Source organism: Carcharhinus amblyrhynchos, unplaced genomic scaffold (assembly GCF_965287045.1).
Source record: "Carcharhinus amblyrhynchos unplaced genomic scaffold, sCarAmb.v2.hapA scaffold_456, whole genome shotgun sequence".
Classification (NCBI taxonomy): domain Eukaryota; kingdom Metazoa; phylum Chordata; class Chondrichthyes; order Carcharhiniformes; family Carcharhinidae; genus Carcharhinus; species Carcharhinus amblyrhynchos.
Window position 1 is genome coordinate 86319 of NW_027650196.1, and position 20514 is coordinate 106832.

The window sequence follows — 20514 nt, forward strand, 5'->3', positions numbered from 1 at the left end:
ATTTTCATTCTTGTCTTCCTGAACAAGAGGACAATCTGCATTTATATTATGCTTTCGCAATCTCAGCAGGTCTCAATGTGCTTCACAGCCAAATGTAATCATCATTTTGTAAGGGAATAGGACAGCCAATTTGTGCATAGCACAATCCCACAGGTAGCAAGGAAATAAATGACCAGGGTGGTTGTTTTAGTGATGTGGATTGAGGGTTGAATATTGGCCAGAAGATCTTATATCTTTTATCATCATGACAACACAGCTAGGGCCTTGGTTTCACTTCCCTCAGATAGTGAGATGGGATTAGGAATTGAGGACAGTGCTGTCCATTTCTGCCAGCTTTGCGTGAAGTGAATAACTGAAAGAGAGAGAGAAGGAGGAGTCTAGATAAAAAGCATCAAGCAGCTGCTAGTCTCACTCAATGCTTCCGTCAGACTTCCCCTTTGGGAAGAGACAAAAGGATTATAAAAAACTGAAGTTGAGCACTTCAGTAGCTGCAACTGACAAGATAAAAAACGGCCAACTTGCAAGATCAAAGTTGAATTTATCAAAGCATCTTTACTCTAGGGTGTTAAATTGGAGACATGTTCAGCAAAAATGACTCAAAATTCTCTCTCACATAATTTGAATAATAATTATGATAGTACTGCAGTATAGTTTTTATTTGATGTAAGAATAAATGGATTATGTAATGCAAATGTAGGTGATATATCAAATATAATTTATAAATAAATAGCAAAACAAATGGCAATATGAAAGTAGAGAAGTAGAGATTTGAATAGTTTTCTTTGCAGTACAATGTTGTTACTAGTAAGAGTTTATTATTGCATTTTCACAAGTTTCCATTGGAGAATATCCATTATACATGTGGGCACAGTGTGGCAGGTGATAACAGCCAGGCTGGGACCATTTGGAAAAAAAATCGTCAACAATCTCCAAGGTAAAAAAGGGAGAAAAGGGAAAAAATATCTAGTGAGCAGTCTCAAGTGGCTCATGCCTGCAAGAGAAATGGGAGGTGCATTAATATCCAAGCTCCTTTCAATGGGTAAAATGAATAAGGAGTTCTGATGAAGAATATAATGGGTATTTTGTACAAGCAAATAAAATTGCAAATTGCTCATACCAACAGAGTGACATGGTGACACAGTGGTTACCACTACTGCCTCATAGCACCAGGGACCCAGGTTCAATTCCCAGCTTGGGTCATTGTGTGAAGTCTGCACGTTCTCCCTACTGTTGTGTAGGTTTCCTCCAGGTGCTCCGGTTTCTTCCCACAGTCTTAAAGACGTGTTGGTTAGGTGCATTGAGGGAGAATTTAGCAAGGCCAATGTACCCAAACAGGCGTCGGACTGTGGCGACTTGGGGGTTTTCACAATAACTTCATTGCAGTGTTAATGTTAGCCTACTTATGACACTAATAAATAAACTTTAAAACTTTTAGCTTTTCTTAGTACAGTAGAATGTAAAACGTTTAATTTGCCCTGGAGCCTGCTTCATCCAGTCAAGTAAGAAGTCTCACAACACCAGATTAAAGTCCAACAGGTTTATTTGGTAGCAAACGCCATTAGCTTTCGGGGCTCTGCCCCTTCGTCAGGTGAGTACAGAGTTCTGATCACAAACAGGGCATATAAAGGCACACACTTTTTACAGCTAACCAAGTCTTAAAGGTGCAGACAATGTGAGTGAAGATAGCATTAAGCATAGGTTAAAGAGATGTGTATTGTCTCCAGACAGACAGTTAGTGAGATTTTGCAAGCCCAGGCAAGTCATGAGGGTTACAGATAGTGCGACATGAACCCAAGATCCTGGTTGAGGCCGTCCTCATGTGTGCAGAACTTGGCTATCAGTTTCTGCTCAGCGACTCTGTGCTGTCGTGAGTCATGAAGACCGCCTTGGAGAACGTTTACCCGAAGATCAGAGGCCGAATGCCAGTTACCGCTGAAGTGTTCGCCAACAGGAAGGCAACAGTCTTGCCTGGTGATTGTTGAGTGATGTTCATTCATCCATTATCGTAGTGTCTGCATGGTCTCCCCAATGTACCATGCTTCAGGATATCCTTTCCTGCAGCATATCAGGTAGACAACGTTGGCCGAGTTGCAAGAGTATGTACCGTATACCTGTTGAATGGTGTTTTCACGTGGGATGATGGCACCCGTGTCGATGATCTGGCATGTCTTGCAGAGACCGCTGTGGCAGGACTGTGTGGTGTTGTGGTCACTGTTCTCCTGAAGGCTGGGTAGTCTGCTGCGGACAATGGTCTGAGGTTGTGCAGTTGTTTGAAGGCAAGAAGTTGGGATGTGGGGATGGCCTTAGCGAGATGTTTGTCTTCATCAATGACATGTTGAAGACTCCGGAGAAGATGTTGCAGCTTCTCCACTTCGCAGACATACTGGACAACAAAGGGTACTCTGTCCACCGTGTCCCGTGTTTGTCTTCTGAGGAGGTCGGTGCAGTTTTTCGCTGTGGCACGTCGGAACTGTCGATTGATGAGTTGAGCACCATATCCTGTTCTTATGAGGGCATCTTTCAGCGTCTGGAGGTGTCCTCCTCATCTGAGCAGATCCTGTGTATACGGAGGGCTTGTCCATAGGGGATGGCTTCTTTAACGTGTTTAGGGTGGAAGCTGGAGAAGTGGAGCATTGTGAGGTTGTCTGTGGGCTTGCCATACAGTGAGGTGCTGAGGTGACCGTCCTTAATGGAGATGCGTGTGTCCAAGAATGCAGCCGATTCTGGAGAATAGTCCATGGTGAGTCTGATGGTGGGGTGGAACTTGTGATATCATCATATAGTTGTTTCAGTGATCGTTCATCATGAGTCCAAAGGAAGAAAATGTCATCGATGTATCCAGTGTATAGCATCGGTTGAAGGTCCTGTGTGGTGAAGAAGTCTTGTTCAAACCTGTGCACGAAGATGTTGGCATATTGAGGTGCAAATTTGGTCCCCATGACTGTTCCATGTGTTTGGATGAAGAACTGGTTGTTGAAGGTGAAGATATTGTGGTCCAGGATGAAGTGCGCAAGAAACAATACTTTTCACTGTATACTAACATACGTGACAATAATAAATCAAATCAAATCAAATCTGTCACACTTCAGATATCACATTGTGAAATACTAAATAATTTTAATTAGGATCCTGAAATGTGAAGTCAGTTATGACTCCCTCTGACATTAACAGTTTATAAGTATCGGCACTTATCCAGATTTCCGTGTTTACAGGAAAGGACTTAAAGGAACTGACCAACTTTGCAACTAAACTGGCACCAAGGAATGTCACAGGAAGGTCGCTAGTTTTATCTGTACACAGGCTGGTGCCTCTCTGTGGTCCTTCCTTTTATGATTTAAAAGGAAATGGTTTCTTGAAAGTAAATGAACATTACAAAACAATATAATTATTGTGTAAATAATTTTCTCACTGATTTGTGATAACAAAAATGCCACTTAAGATCCTCCTCCCTTAAGGATTCTGGGTACTAGTGCAATCAGTGCCCCTTTTCCCAGCAAATCAACACATTCTGATTCCTATCCTTACAACTCTTCTACTCCTCTGGCATGTAGTTGTACGTGTGTTGTATGCGTAAAGAGAATTTTGACCCAGTGACTGCGAAGGAATGGCGATATATTTCCAATTGAAGATCTGCCATCCTTACCAGGTTTGATCTAAATGTGACTCGAGACCCACATCAATGTAGTTGACTCTTAACTGTCCTCTGTCAGCGACTTAGTTGCATCAGTAACAAAGTACTGTTGGTGTTCTTACACCACATAAATGGCAATTCAAGAAGCTGGTTCACCATTATCTTCTCAAGGGCAGTTAAGAATGGGCAATAAATGCTCACCTTCTCAACACCTTGTCAGTGATATTCACTTCCCAAGAACAAATACAAAGATTTTAGTGAAGACTGAGGCTGCAGTTTGAAGTCTATGGTTAGAGTAACAGCAAGTGTTGTCTTTATTTTGTGTATTATGAAACTGTTTATTTATCTGTTATGTAACTAAAACCAAAAACTGACCCATGCGCTATTAAGATTGCATATTCAGTTTGGTTTCAAAGAGAAGTGATAAATTCCAATAATCAGTGCACAGAGTACAAGTTAATTAAAAGAGGATCCCAATCTTACACTTTTAGATTTTGGATCTCCACAGCAGAAGTTTTCTGCTGCAGAAGTTGATTGCCAGACATAGAATGTAGAAAGGAGGAGAGCAATGCATAGAGTTAATTGTTCAAAACAAGATCATGTCACATATAAAAAAAAACCCACTTAGTACCAGGAAAAATTAGGATATAGCACCCATCCCTCAATCTGACTTAAAGGGAATTGTAACAAGTGACAATGGAAAGCTGAACTCAAAGTCTAAAGGAATCTTTCTCTATTTGATATATTTAGGGCATATGGAATTACATTTCCTATTTACACTTGCTGTTAATGCAGTGAATGAAACAATGGTTCATTCAGGCACTGACTACATCTTGACTTACTGAACCAGATATTGTCACACTATTTACTGGCAATGGTAACATGAAGCTTTTCTGAATGATAGAATTACCTTCCCTCTAATCCTACTGAAGTGATGATTAACAGCAGTCTAGTGAGAGGGAGTTGGCTGGAGCAGCCTGCCAAGTACTCATTAGAGGCAAGGTTACGACGCATTCTTCCCCTGAAAATATAAACAGAGGCTGAGTAAACTCACTTATCTTTTGGGACCCAGTGTAAAGAGTAATAATTATTAACTTTTGACACAAAAAGCAAGATACTACAGAAAATACTTAGCAGGTCTGCAGCATCTGTAGACAGAGGATCAGAGTTGTTTCAAGTTGTTAATTTTCATTAGATTTACTTCCATCTGGTCAGTGCAAAAATAAACCAAAAAAATGTCTTCCTCATAATAATGCCAATATCACACTGAAAAAGATTACCGAAACCATTTTAAATGGAGTCCAAAGAAGTGGGTCATTGAAAACACTAAGGAATGGTGTCTAATGACATTTACTTTGTCGGGACAGAGGTCTGGCAACTCTGTGGTGCTACACTGGAAATGATAGAATATTGTTGTACAAAATTACAGAGCTCAAGCATCAACTGTGTGCCAGTGCATGCTTAGCCTCTATACAAGTTATCCAAGTGTATCACAGTGACAGTGTGTAGAGGAAATGAGGTGGATGTGGAGTTTCAAAAAAAACCTTTATAAGATAGAACATAGAACATAGAACATTACAGCGCAGAACAGGCCCTTTGGCCCACGATGTTGCGCCAACCAGTTACAAAACAATGACCCACTAACCTAAACCAATCCCTTTTCGTCCATAAACCTATCCACGGATCTCTTAAATGCCCCCAAACTTGGTGCATTTACAACTGCAGCAGGCAGGGCATTCCAATCCGTCACCACTCTCTGGGTAAAGAACCTACCCCTGACATCCGTCCTATAACTACCCCCCCTTAATTTAAAGCCATAGCAGATAAAATACTGGAAAGATGTTATTGAGGAGAATATTGATAAAAATAATTAGAGGATGTGAAGTATCAGGGTAGGTAGCATGTGGTCAAAAATACCAGACCGTACTTCATAAGCTCAGTAGTCTCTTTCGGACTTGTGTTCACTTCTCATATCTTTGACTATTGCTTTTTTTCAAGCAAATATCCAAATCCCTTTTCAAAAGGAACTGATGAAACTTTGTTGAAAAACAGCATTTATGTAATTCCACATTTTAAATGTTTTCCAATTTCCTCATGTTTAATGACCACAAATATCTATACTTATACTTAATATTGTGATTTACAGAGACACTAAGAAATTTTCCTCACATTTTAACTCCTATGAGGGGATGTCCACAGGTATCAGGTGCCCTCTCACACCTCACTCAAACTGACTATTATATGATATCTAGAGAGTGAATGTCAATAAATCATTACTCCATCATGAAAGTGCATAATGGCCAAGCTCAATCTTCATGGGGTATGCATTGGGCAAATCTCCAGTGGGTTTCACTAGGTGAATATCGGGACCGAACCCCTGGTAAATTATCTTAACCCTGGGATACCAAGAGCTTCTGTAATATGCTGCAGTATCCTGTTACCAGGCACCTGCTAATTCAGTTCAGAATAGTGATCACACTTGGAAATAAGAAGACACTTGTTTAAGAATAATTTATTAAAATGATTAATCAGACAATATTAAATGGAGCATAAAAAGAGACAAAAACATTACAACATGTACACAGGCACTAGTCTTTAATAAAAATAAAATACCTATTATGTAATTTAAGGAAAGCCTCACTCTGTATAAAAATAGTATATAACTTATTTCAAATATATATAAATATGGAAAATAAAAGAGACCCAGTAACAGAAATTGGGGCTGCATTAAGCTTGGGAGATAGACCTGGTACTTCCACCAATACAGCTCACCAAATAACTCACAAAAAAAGACTATCAAGTTTGTTTTGGTGGAATTCCACAGGGCATAAATAATCTCATCTAATCAAACAGACTGAATTATTCTGCTGCCATTAACCAATAGCTATTATAAATTTTAACAGGTGATATTAAATCCTGACCAAAATTGAGAGTGCAATTTCTCATTTTAGTTTTAAAGGCCCATTATTTCACAAACTAAACCTGATCAAAGGTGCCATTATTAAAAATTTATAAAACAGATTATGAAGTATTAAATTAGCCAACATACATCCCAAAATATTCCAATCATGTCACTTTGCTCTCTTAGAAAAACACTAACATATCTCAAAGCACTCTACGTACAATGATTTACAGCAAATATTTGCACACTGCAAACTCGAGATGAATGACCAACTTATCTGTTTTTTGGTTGTATTGACTGAGGAAGAAATGGCCAGATCAGCAGATTCCCTGCTCCTCTTTAGATCATGCTTTGGGATCTTTAGCACCATTTCTTACGCTGGAGGAGGCAAGCAGACAGGTACATGAAGGATAGCACCTTCTACATCTCCCTCAGTATAGTTAGCATAGATTGGGGGTTCAAATGCTTGGCAGGGAACTCAACTTAAACTTCTGGCCCAAAGATAAGTCTGTCACCAAGTTGACTGAAAAGTTAATGCTGCAGTTTGTCTGTTGGTATACAGTCTGTTGATATGTGGAAAAAATAGTTTTCATATCAGCTACATAAAAAATTGTCACTTTTCCAAGAACTTATTACCAGGGAAAATTCCAGGCAGCGTGCTGGTATTTTCACATAATTCAGTCAGCAGGCAAGGCTTCTCACTTTCAACACACACTCTGATAAAAGCACCAATTATTCCCTCCCAATTCAATTCTATAGTCATAACGTATGAGAAAATGTACAGGTTAGGAACTGTGTGATATTCCATTCAGGTGACTCGAGGAGAAATTTAGCTCTGTAAACTGGTTGATAATATGGCAAATATTGAAACTGAATTCTTTGTTCCCGTTATTAAGCCAAGCTAAACAAATGCTACATACATTTTGCTTCTGTCACAGAGTACATCTGTATGGATTGATGGATTTTCCTTCAGGTGGATGATGGCTCCAATGGGACAGTGGATTGGCTGAACTATACAAAATGACTGCAAATCAGCAGCATATAAAATCGCTTTGCACACACACAAACACACAAATAATGCAGCAAGCACCAAATGACATGAATCATTTAAAAAACTAAAATCCCACCTCCACCCGCATTTGTACAAATAAACTCTCATCCCTCTTCTCCCAACATTGCTACAGGTAGTATTATCAGGTGCCTCGTACCTGTTCAGTTTTTTGCTGCATGGCACAGAGAAGCCCTGACGAAAACGGAGAAACTAATTGGAAAAAAAAAGGTTGGCCATGGCTGTGCCACAACTGATGGGCGAGATTTCAGCAAGACCAGAAGATATAGGAACAAAATTAGGCCGTTCAGTCCATCGAATCTGCTCTGCCATTTAATCATGGCCGATAAGTTTCTGAACTCCATTCTCCCTTCTTTTCCCTGTAACCTTTGATCCCCTTACCAATCAAGAACCTATCTATCTCAGTCGCAGATATACTCAGTGACCTGGCTTCCAGAGCCTCCTGTGGCAATGAATTCCATAGATTCACTACCCTCTGGTTGAAGAAATTCCTCCTCATTAGCAGCATTCCACTAAGATCAGGAGGGGCAACCAACAAGGATTACTCCATATTAGAGGGATTAGTGGGTAAATATATAGGGAGAAGGGGGTAGGGCCTGGGTGGGATTGTGTTTGGTGCAGACTCGATGGGCCGAAAGGCCTCTTTCTGCACTGTAGGGTTCTATGATTCTATGATACAGCATTCCACACCCAACCTCGGGATCTGTTTTCATCAATGATTTGGCTGGTCTTAATGTTTACCCAGATCTATCTGCCATGAATGTTATTTAATTACAGCTGTAGGCCCTATAGCTTTAGGAGAGATTTTTACTGATGGTACAGTTGCTGGGATAAACCCAGTCCCTGGCAGAAAGTAAAAACACCTAGAAGTGCCACAGCTTACTGTGAAGCCAAAAAAAAAGCTGTTAGCTGCAAATTGGCACATTTCAGATTTCATTTGTCTTTTTGCACAAGTTGATGCTCCATGGACAGGGTTTCTGGCAGGAAAACTCACACTGATTTACAATGGTTACTTTCAGTTTCATTGGTTAAAAGTAGTTTCTTTGCTGGGGGAGCTACATTTGTTCTTTATCCCACTACAGCACTCCTGGTCATTCCATTGATGGGAGTGTTTTAGCTTTTATTAAGTAGGTTCTCAGACACGTCATGCAATTAAGAATCTTTTAACCATCCATTTCTCTTTCTGTCTCATGTTAAGCTCTATGGAGCTTTCCAAGGATCCGTCATTGGCCCTCCGACTCTTCATTTACATGATGATCCTGAGTGACCCACCTCCTGATAGGGATTCCAGGCTCTGTGTATACACTGATAAACCTGGCTCTAATTCTCTATTAACTTGGTATGGTCAAACTATCTATCTGACATCCACGATGGACTTTTACCGGCACATTGGCCCGAGGCTGTACAATCCTGCCTGAGGCCAATGGAGAATGCCGGTAAAATTCCAGCCCTGTCTCTGATAAACTCACCACTAAATTCTCACTGTTATCACTGACTGAAAATGGAGGTGAGAAACTTAAAATAATTCATATCAGTTGAAGAAAAGTGCCAGATAAATTAATGGAACTAAGACCAACAAATTCCCTAAAACCGATGGCCTACATCCCCAAGTTCAATAAAATGTTCCATAAAAGATGGCTACAGACACAGTGGATGCATTGCTCCTGACATTCCAAAATTCCCTTGGTTTTAGAACTGTCTCAGAGGCCTGAAAAGTCAGCAAACATACGTAAAGCTGCTATCAGAAAAAGAAGGGAGAGAGAAAACAGGAAATGTTTCAGTCATCAGGAACATTTCTGGAATCTATTATTAAGGATGTGTTGACAAGGCAACTGGAAAATTGTACTATGATTAGGCAGAACCAACATGTATTATATTGTGTCTGACAAATTTATTAGCGTTGTAGAGGATGTAATTAAAGAGGAACCAGCAGATGTATATATAAAAGGCATTTGACAGTGTACTCAAAAAGGTTATCAAAAAAGGACTCAGGGGATTGGAGGCAATATACTAGCGTAGCTTGAGAACTGATAAGTGCACACATCTAAATCCTGTGTCTGGCATGGGTTCCTACCACCAAAGTTCCCTGTCCATTCCTTTTGTCATCTCATTCTCTCAGCATATCTTTCAAGATTGCAGTATATGAGAAGGTTGACAGGCAAGACACTGAGAGCCAGTGTTCACCGGCAGATCCAAAGAGAAATCATAGAATGCTATGGTGCAGAAGGAGGCCATTCGGCCCATCGAGTCTGCACTGACCACAATCCACCAAGACCCTATCCTCATAATCCTAGCTAGTCTCCCTGACACTAAGGGGTAATTTTGGCATGGCCAATGCATCTAACCTGCACATCTTTGGACTGTGCAAGGAAACTGGAGTACCTGCAGGAAACCCACACAGACACAGGGCGAATGTGCAAACTCCACACAGACATTGACCCAAGCCAGGAATTGAACCTGGTTCTCTGGCACTGAGGTGGCAGTGCTAACCTCTGTGCCACCCATCATTGGACTTGAAGCATTAAGTCTGTTTCTCTCTCCACAGATGCTGGCAGACCTGCTGAGTCTTTTTTCCAGCAATTTGTTTCTATTCCACTGACAGGTGGGTCAGTAACCAAACAGATAGATCAAAGAATTGACAGAGGGTGAGAGGAGGGGTATTTTTCCTTGTTCTTGAGCTCTGATGATCTGCTTGAAAGATGTGATGAAAGCATCTCAATAGTAACTTTCAAAAGGGAATAACCTAACAAATGAAAAGTTTCAGGACTGAAAAGACCAGGGGAGTGGGACAAATGAATAACTGTTTTAGTCAGATATGCCAAATGGTCTCTTTGTATAATTCTAGAACAAGAATAAAAACATTTATGCCGCAGCAATGCTGAAGCAACATGCTCAATGGCATGTCTCCCAGAACTGCAACAAGGAGAGATTGTTAATCAACTCCCAGTCCAGAAATGTTCCTGATGTCACTACTGCCGCAGTACACTAATTAGATGATGGAAGGTAAAACAGAACTGTACGTGTCGGATATCTGCTATAAACAGTAATTACTGTAAAATCACAGCTGGTTCCTCCAAAGAATAATAAAGGCAGGTTAATGTCTGTAATCCAGTATTCATGAGGGATCTACTTCCAAAATGTCTTTTTTCCCTATTTTCAGATACGGGTTATTTATTTCCAGCATTTTGGTTTGTAGAACATTATCTTAATTTCAGTGATGAATTCCTAATTGTTGGAGAGCTTGTATTTATTGCATAAAGAAAATCCCATCACCCCCCCCCATTCCTAAACAATCCATCCCAAAATAATATAAAGAGGTGAAACAACAGAACAAAGATAAATAAAAGCAAGAATAAAAACTCAAGAGTCAGAAAGGTGATGAGATGGTACAGACTCACAGAACATTCATTGTAGCACCTCAAGTTGATAAGGCTGTAAAAATTAACCTCTTGAGAGACAATGATGAGGCTATATAGAATCTTAGTGCGATCTCAGAGTAGAATGTGCAGTATTAGACCGAGCATGGAGAAGGCAAGGATGGGGGAGAGGGCGAGGGGGGAAAGGGCAAGGACGGCAAGGGCGAGGGCAAAGAGGACGAGGGCGAAGAGGGCAAGGACGGCAAGGGCGAGGGGGCAAGGGCGAGGGGGAGAGGGCGAGGGTGGAGAGGACGAGGGGGAGTGGGCAAGGGGGAAGAAGGCAAGGGGGATGAGGGTGAGAGGAAGCAAGGAGGGAGAGGGTGAGGGGGAAGAGGGCGTGGGGGAAGAGGGCGAGAGGAAGCAAGGAGGGAGAGGGCGTGGGGGTAGAGAGCGAGAGGAAAGAGGGCGCGGGGAAGAGGGCGCGGGGGAAGAGAGCGAGGGGGAAGAGAGCGAGGGGGAAGACGGCGAGGAGGTAGAGGGCGATGGGGGAAAGAGCAAGGGGGAGATGGCGAGGGGGAAGAGGACAAGGGGGAAGAGGGCAATGGGGAAGAGGGCGAGAGACAGCAAGGGGGTAGAGAGCGAGCGGGGTGAGAACGAGGGGGAGAGGGTGAGGGGGAGAGGGCAAGGGAGGAGAGAGCGATGGGGGAGAGGGCGAGGGGGTAGTGGGCAACGGGGAGGGAGCGAAGGGGAAGAGGATGAGCGGGAAGAGGGGGGAGAGGGCGAGGAGGAGAGAGCAAAGGGGAAGACGGTGAGGAGGAAGACGGTGAGGGGTGAGAGGGCGAAGCGGAAGAGGGCGACGGGGGAGAATGCGAGGGGGAAGACAGTGAGGGGGAAGAGGGCAAGGGGAAGAGGGCGAGGTTGCCAGGGTGAGGGGGAGAGGGCAACGGGGAGGGAGTGAGGGGGAAGAGGGCGAGCGGGAAGACGGGGGAGAGGGCGAGGGGGAGAGGGCGAGGGGGAAGACAGTGAGGGGGAAGAGGGCGAGGGGAAGAGGGCGAGGTTGACAGGGCGAGGGGGAGGGGGCGAGCGGAAGAGGGCAACGGGGAGGGAGTGAGGGGGAAGAGGGCGAGCGGGAAGAGGGGGGAGAGGGCGAGGGGGAGAGGGCAAGGGGGAAGACAGTGAAGAGGAAGACGGTGAGGAGGAAGAGGGTGAAGCGGAAGAGGGTGACAGGGGAGAATGCGAGGGGGAAGAAGGCGAGGAGTAAGAGGGGGAGGGGGATGGGGCGAGGTGAAGAGGGCGAGCGGGAGGAGGGGGGAGGGTGCAATGGGGAGAGAGCGTGAGGTGGGGAGAGGGCTGGGGGAGAGGGTGAGGGGGAGAGGGCAAGGGGGGAGACAGCGAGGGAGAAGAAGGCGAGGGGGACAGGGCGAGCGGGTGAGGACGAGGGGGAGAGTGCAAGGGGGAAGAGGGCGCGGGGGAAGAGGGCGCGGGGGAAGAGGGCGAGAGGGAGAGGGTGAGGGGGAAGAGAGCGAGGGGGAGAGGGCAAGGGGGAAGAGGCCAAGGGGGAAGAGGGCAAGGGGAAGAGGGTGAGGGGGAAGGGGGCGAGGGGGAAGAGAGTGAGGGGGAAGGGGGCGAGGGGGAAGAGGGTGAGGGGGAAGGGGGCGAGGGGGAAGGGGGCGAGGGGGACAGGGCGAGGCAAAGAGGGCGAGCGGGAGAGGATGAGGGGGAGAGTGCAAGGGGGAAGAGGGCAAGGGGGAAGAGGACAAGAGGGAATGGGCAAGGGGGAGAGGGGGAGGGGAGAGGGCAAAGGAGGAGAGGGTGAGGGGGAGAGTGTGAGGGGAAAGAGGGCGAGGGGGAAGAGGGCAAGGGGAGAGTGCAAGGGGTAAGAGGATGAGGGCGAAGAAGGCGAGGGGGAAGAGGGTAAGAGGGAGATGGCGAGGGGGAAGAGGGCGAGGAGGAAGAGAGTGAGGGGGAGAGGGTGAGGGCGTGGGGAAAGAGGGCGAGGGGGAAGGGGGCGAGGGAGAAGAAGGCTGTGGGAGAGGGCAAGGAGGGAGAGAGCAAGGGGGAGAGCAAGGGGGAAGAGAGCAAGAGGGCGAGGGCGAGGGGGAGAGTGGGAGAGGGCAAGGGGGGGAGGGTGAGGGGAGGAGGGTGAGGGGGAGAGGGCGAGGGGGAGAGAGCGAGGGGGCAAAGGGCAAGGGGGAAGAGGGCAAAGGGGAGAGAGGGGGAGGGCGAGGGGAGAAGGCCGAGGGGGAGAGGGCGAGGGGGAGAGGGCGAGGGAGGAGAGGGTGAGGGGGAGAGGGCAAGGAGGAAGAGGACAAGGGGGAACAGGGTGAGGGGGACAGGGCAAGCGGGAGAGGACAAGGGGGAGAGTGCAAGGGGGAAGAGGGTGAGGGCAAAGAAGGTGAGGGGGAAGAGGGTGAGGGCGAAGAAAGCGAGGGGGAAGAGGGTGAGAGGGAGAGGGCGAGGAGGAAGAGAGTGAGGGGGAGTGGGTGAGGGCGAGGGGGAAGAGGGCGAGGGGGAGAAGGCGACGGGGCGAGAGCGAGGGGGAAGATGGTGAGGGGAAGAGGATGAGGGGGAGAGCGCGACGGGCAGAGGGCGAGGGGGAGAGGACGAGGGGGGTAGGGCGAGACGGAGAGGGCGAGGGAGAGAGGGCGAGGGGGGAGAGGACGAGGGGGGAGAGGGCGAGGGGAAGAGGGGAGGGCGGAGAGGGTGAGGGGGGAGGGCGGGAGGGAGAGGGCGAGGGGGAGAGGGCGAGGGGGAGGAGAGGAGGAAGAGGGCGAGGGGAAGAGGGTAAGGGGGAAGAGGGCAAGGGGGGAGGGGGAGACAAGGGAGAACAACCGGTGTGGAACGGGAAAAACGGGCTAAAGGAAGCAGCGAGAGAAGGCGTAAAGGGGAAGAGAGAGATGGGGATGAGGAGGAGAAGAGGGGGGTGATGAGGTGGAAGTTAGGGAAGGGGATGAGGGGGAGAGACAGAGAGGGGGATGAGGGGGAACAGAGAGGGGGATGAAAGGGGAGGAGACAGAGGGGATGAAGGGGAGAAGAGGGGGCTGAGGGGGAGAGAGAGGGGTGGACGAAGGGGAGAGACAGGGTGATGAAGGGAAGAGAGAGAGGGATGAGGGGGAGGAGAGAGAGTGGATGCAGGGGAAGAGAGAGGATGGATGAGGGGGAGGGGGGGATGAAGGGGAGAGGGAAAGGGATAAAGGGGAGGAGGGAAAGGGGGATGAAGAGGGAAGAAAGGGGGGATGAGGGGATAAGAGAGAGGGGATATGAGGGGGAGAGAGAGGGGGATGAGGGAGGGAGAGAGGGGGGTGAGGGAGGGAGGGGGTGAGGGGGAGAAGAGGGGGATGGGGGGGAGAGAGAGAGAGGGGGATGAGGGGGAGAAGAGAGAAGTGGATGAAGGGGAGAAGAGGGGAATGAGGTGGAGACAGAGAGAGGGGGATGATGGAGAGAAGAGTGGGATGAGGGGAAGAGAGAGGGGGGATGAGGAGGAGAGAGAGGGGGATGAGGCAGAGAGGAGAGAGGGGGGATGGGGGGGGGACAAGGAGGAGAGAGAGAGGGGATGAGGTGGAGGAGACTGAGAGGGGGATGAGGTGGAGGAGACAGAGAGGGGATGAGGTGGAGGAGACAGAGAGGGGGATGAGGGGGAGAGAGAGGGGGATGAGGGGAGAGAAAGAGGGGGGTGAGGAGGGAGAGAGAGGGGGATGGGAAGAGAGAGGGGGTGATGGGGGTCAGGAGAGAGATGGGTGCAGCGGGGAGATAGAGGGAGATGAGATGAAGAGAGGGGGGATGGAGAGGGGAGACAGCGGGGAATGAGGGGGCGAGAGAGAGGGAGTGGAGTGGAGGAGGGGGATGAGGGGACGGGGGGATGAGCGGGAAAGAGAGGGGGATGAGGGGAGGAGAGAGATGGGTACGAGGGGAAGGAGAGGCAGGGATGAGGAGGGTATTAGGGCATCAATTGAGTTGACGGGCTGATGAGGATGGCTGAGGGGAAGTGACGGGCATGAGGCAGGAGGAAGGCAGTCGGCCAAGTGGGAAGTTGGATGGCCAGGTGGCAGGGATGGGGTGGATATCGAGGTGCAGAAGGCCTGATGGAGGAGTGCGAGGATGGGCTGGGGATTGTGAGAGGCACCATGTCGAGGAGGGATGTGTGCTGAGTGGGTGACAGACAAAGGCAAGGAGGTAGAACAGGATGCAGAACAGGAGAAAGATGGGGAGGTCAGGGATGGTAGGGCAAGGGTGAAGGATGAGGGGGAGATACTGGGGAGTGCGGTGGAGGGGGGCAAAGGAGGTAGTAAGAAAAGATGGGGTGTGAGATGGGTTGGGGCAATTGGGAAGGCGCATGAGGATAAATTGTGTGCAGCCAGTAAGGGAGGATAGTGAGGGAGAGTGGGGACAGTGAGGAAGGGTGGGGCAGTGAGGGAGGATGGAGGCAGTGAAGGAAGGTGGGGCAGTAAGGGGGGGAACAGTGAGGGAAGGTGGGGGCAGTGAGGGAAGGCGGGGCAGTGAGGGCAGGGACAGTGAGCGAAGGTGGGGGCAGTGAGAGGATGTGGGAGCAGTGAAGGAGAAGGGGGACAGTAAGGGGAGGATGGAACAGTGAGGGAGGGGGCAGTGAGAGGGCAAGGGGGGAGAGGGCAAGGAGGAAGAGGGCAAGGGTGTAGGGAGAGACGAGGGAGAGCTGCAACTTACTGTCAGCAAGAAGACAGACCATAGATTGCAAATAATTATCTGAAATTCCTATCAGCAATAAGACACAGCACAGTCTGAAATTGCTATCAACAATAAGACAGAGCACAGTCTGTAATTACTATCAACAATAAGACAGAGCACAGTCTGTAATTACTATCAACAATAAGACAGAGCACAGTCTGTAATTACTATCAACAATAAGACAGAGCACAGTCTGTAATTACTATCAACAATAAGACAGAGCACAGTCTGTAATTACTATCAACAATAAGACAGAGCACAGTCTGAAATGACTATCAGCAATAAGACACAGCACAGTCTGTAATTACTATCAGTAATAAGACAGAGCACAGTCTGAAATTGCTATCAACAATAAGACAGAGCACAGTCTGTAATTCCTATCAGCAATAAGACAGAGCACAGTCTGAAATTGCTATCAACAATAAGACACAGCACAGTCTGAAATTCCTGTCAGCAATAAGACAGAGCACAGTCTGAAATTCCTATCAGCAATAAGACAGAGCACAGTCTGAAATTACTATCAACAATAAGACAGAGCACAGTCTGTAATTCCTATCAGCAATAAGACAGAGCACAGTCTGAAATTGCTATCAACAATAAGACACAGCACAGTCTGAAATTCCTGTCAGCAATAAGACAGAGCACAGTCTGAAATGACTATCAGCAATAAGACAGAGCACAGTCTGAAAGTACTATCAACAGTAAGTCAGAGGAAAGTCTGCAAATTACTATCAGCAATAAGACAGAGCACAGTCTGAAATTTCAATCAGCAATAAGACACAGCACAGTCTGAAATTACTATCAGCAATAAGACACAGCACAGTCTGAAATGACTATCAGCAGTAAGACAGAACACAGTCTGAAATTACTATTAGCAATAAGACAGAGCACAGTCTGAAATTACAATCAGCAATAAGACAGAACACAGTCTGAAATTACAATTAGCAATAAGACAGAGCACAGTCTGAAATTACAATCAGCAATAAGACAGAACACAGTCTGAAATTACAATTAGCAATAAGACAGAGCACAGCACTAAATTGCGATCAGCCATGAGACAGAGCGCAGTCTAAAATTTGTATGACCGAGAATACAGAGCACGGTCTGAAATTACTATCAGCAATAAGACAGAGCACAGTGTCAAATTACTATCAGCACCGAGACACAGCACAGTCTGAAAATTACTATCAGCATTCAGACAGAGGAAAGTCTGCAAATCACTTACAGCAAGAAGGCACAGCACAGTCTGAAATTACTATCATTAACAGGACAGAGCACAGTCTGAAATTACAATCAGCAATAAGACAGAGCACAACCTGCAAATTACTATCAGCAATAAGATAGAGCACAGTCAGAAATTACTATCAGCAATAAGACAGAGCACAACCTGCAAATTACTATCAGCAATAAGATAGAGCACAGTCTGAAATTACAATCAGCAATAAGACAGAGCACAACCTGCAAATTACTATCAGCAATAAGATAGAGCACAGTCAGAAATTACTATCAGCAATAAGACAGAGCACAACCTGCAAATTACTATCAGCAATAAGATAGAGCACAGTCTGAAATTACAATCAGCAATAAGACAGAGCACAACCTGCAAATTACTATCAGCAATAAGACAGAGCACAGTCTGAAATTACTATCAGCAATAAGACAGAGCACAACCTGCAAATTACTATCAGCAATAAGACAGAGCACAGTCTGAAATTACTATCAGCAATAAGACAGAGCACAGTCTGAAATTACTATCAGCAATAAGACAGAGCACAGTCTGAAATTACTATCAGCAATAAGACAGAGCACAGTCTGAAATTACTATCAGCAATAAGACAGAGCACAGTCTGAAATTACTATCAGCAATAAGACAGAGCACAGTCTGAAATTACTATCAGCAATAAGACAGAGCACAGTCTGAAATTACTATCAGCAATAAGACAGAGCACAGTCTGAAATTACTATCAGCAGTAAGACAGAGCACAATCTGAAATTACTATCAGCAATAAGACGCAGCACTGTCTGAAATCACTATCAGCAATAAGACAGAGCACAGTCTGAAATTACTATCAGCAATAAGACACAGCACAGTCTGAAATTACTGTCAGCAATAAGACACAGCACAGTCTGAAATTACTATCAGAATAAGACAGAGCACAGTTGAAATTACTATCAGCAATGAGGCAGAGCACAGTCTGAAATTACTATCAGCAATAAGACGCAGCACAGTCTGAAATTACTATCAGCAATAAGACAGAGCACAGTCTGAAATTACTATCAGCAATAAGACAGAGCACAGCCTGAAATTACAATCAGCAATAAGATAGAACACAGTCTGAAATTACTATCAGCAATAACATAAGAACATAAGAAATAGGAGCAGGAGTTGGCCATCTAGCCCTTCGAGCCTGCCCCGCCATTCAATAAGATCATGGCTGATCTGTCGTAGCTCAGTTCCACTTTCCCGCTTTCTCCCCATAACCCTTAATTCCCTTGTCTGTCAAAAACCTATCTGCCCGTGACTTAAATATATATGATAGATGATCTGGAGGAGGGAGCCGAGTGTAAGGTGTCGAAATTTGCCGATAACACAAAGGTAAGTGGAACAGCAAATTGTGCGGAGGGTGTGGAGAGTCTGCAGAGGGATTTAGATAGGCTGAGCGAGTGGGCGAGGAACTGGCAGATGGAATACAATGTTGGCAAGTGTGAGGTTATCCACTTTGGTAGGAATAATAGTAGGAAGGACTACTACTTACAGGGCAAAAAGCTGCAGCATGCTACGGTGCAGAGGGACCTAAGGGTCCTTGTGCATGAGTTGCAAAAACCCAGCCTACAGGTGCAGCAGGTGGTCAGGAAGGCAAATGGGATGCTGGCCTTCATAACTAGGGGGATTGAATATAAAAGTAGGGAGGTCTTGCTGCAACTGTACAGGGCACTGGTGAGGCCGCAGCTGGAGTACTGTGTGCAGCTTTGGTCGCCGCACTTGCGCAAGGATATTTTGGCCTTGGAGGGAGTGCAGAGGAGGTTCACTAGGCTGATACCGGAGTTGAGGGGGTTGAGCTCTGAGGAGAGGCTGAATAGACTGGGCTTGTACTCGTTAGAGTTTAGATGGATGAGGGGGGATCTCATTGAGACATATAAGATGATGAAAGGGATGGATAGGGTAGAGGTGGAGAGGCTCTTCCTGCTCAGAAAGGACAGCAGGACTAGAGGGCACAGCCTCAAGATAAGGGGGGGTTGCAGTTTAGAACAGAGTTGAGGAGGAACTTCTTCACTCAAAGGGTGGTGAATCTCTGGAATTCTCTGCCCATTGAATTGGTGGAGGCTACGTCACTAAATATATTTAAGACGCGGGTAGATAGGTTTCTGGTAGGCAAGGGGATTAAGGGTTATGGGGAGAAAGCAGGAAAGTGGAACTGAGCCACTTCAGATCAGCCATGATCTTATTGAATGGCGGGGCAGGCTCGAAGGGCTAGGTGGCCTACTCCTGCTCCTCTTTCTTATGTTCTTATGTTCAGTCTGAAATTACTATCAGCAATAAGATAGAACACAGTCTGAAATTACTATCAGCAATAAGATTGAACACAATCTGAAATTACTATCAGCAACAAGATAGAACACAGTCTGAAATTATCATCAGCAATAAGATAGAACACAATCTGAAATTACTATCAGCAATAAGACAGAACACAGTCTGAAATTACTATCAGCAATAAGACAGAGCACAGTCTGAAATTACTATCAGCAATAAGACACAGCACAGTCTGAAATTACTATCAGCAATAAGACAGAGCACAGTCTGAAATTACTATCAGCAATAAGACAGAGCACAGTCTGAAATTACTATCAGCAATAAGACAGAGCACAGTCTGAAATTACTATCAGCAATGAGACAGAGCACAGTCTGAAATTACTATCAGCAATAAGACAGAGCACAGTCTGAAATTACTATCAGCAAAGAGACAGAGCACAGTCTGAAATTACTATCAGCAATGAGACAGAGCACAGTCTGAAAGTACTATCAGCAATAAGATAGAGCACAGTCTGAAATTACTATCAGCAACGAGACACAGCACAGCCTGAAGTTAATATGACCAATAGACAGAGCACAGTCTAAAATTACTATCAGCAACAAGACACAGCACAGTCTGAAATTACTATCAGCAATAAGACAGAGCACAGTCTGAAATTACTATCAGCAACAAGACAGAGCACAGTCTGAAATTACTATCAGCAACAAGACAGGGCACAGTCTGAAATTACTATCAGTAATAAGACAGATCACAACCGACAAATTACTGTCAACAATAAGACACAGCACAGTCTGAACCTACTATCAGCAATGAGACAGAGCACAGTCTGAAAATTACTATCAGCAATAAGGCAGACCACAGCATGAAATTACAGTGAGCAATGAGACAGAGCGCAGTCTGCAAAATACTATCGCCAAGAAGACAGAGGACAGTCTGCAAAATATCATCAGCAATAAGACACAGCACTGTCTGAAATGCTACCAGCAGTAACACACAGCACATCTGAAGTTGCGATCAGCAATAAGACAGAGCACAGTCTGAAATTACTATCAGCAATAAGACACAGCACAGCCTGAAATTACTATCAGCAATAAGACACAGCACAGCCTGAAATTACTACCAGCAATAAGACAAATTACAGTCTAAAAACGCTATTAGCAATAAGACAGATTACAGTCTGAAATCACGATCAACAGTAAGACAGATTACAGGCTGAAATTACAATCAGCAATAAGACAGAGTACAGTCTGAAATTACTATCAGCAATAAAGCAGAGCTCAGTCTGAAATTACTACCAGCAATAAGACAGAGTACAGTCTGAA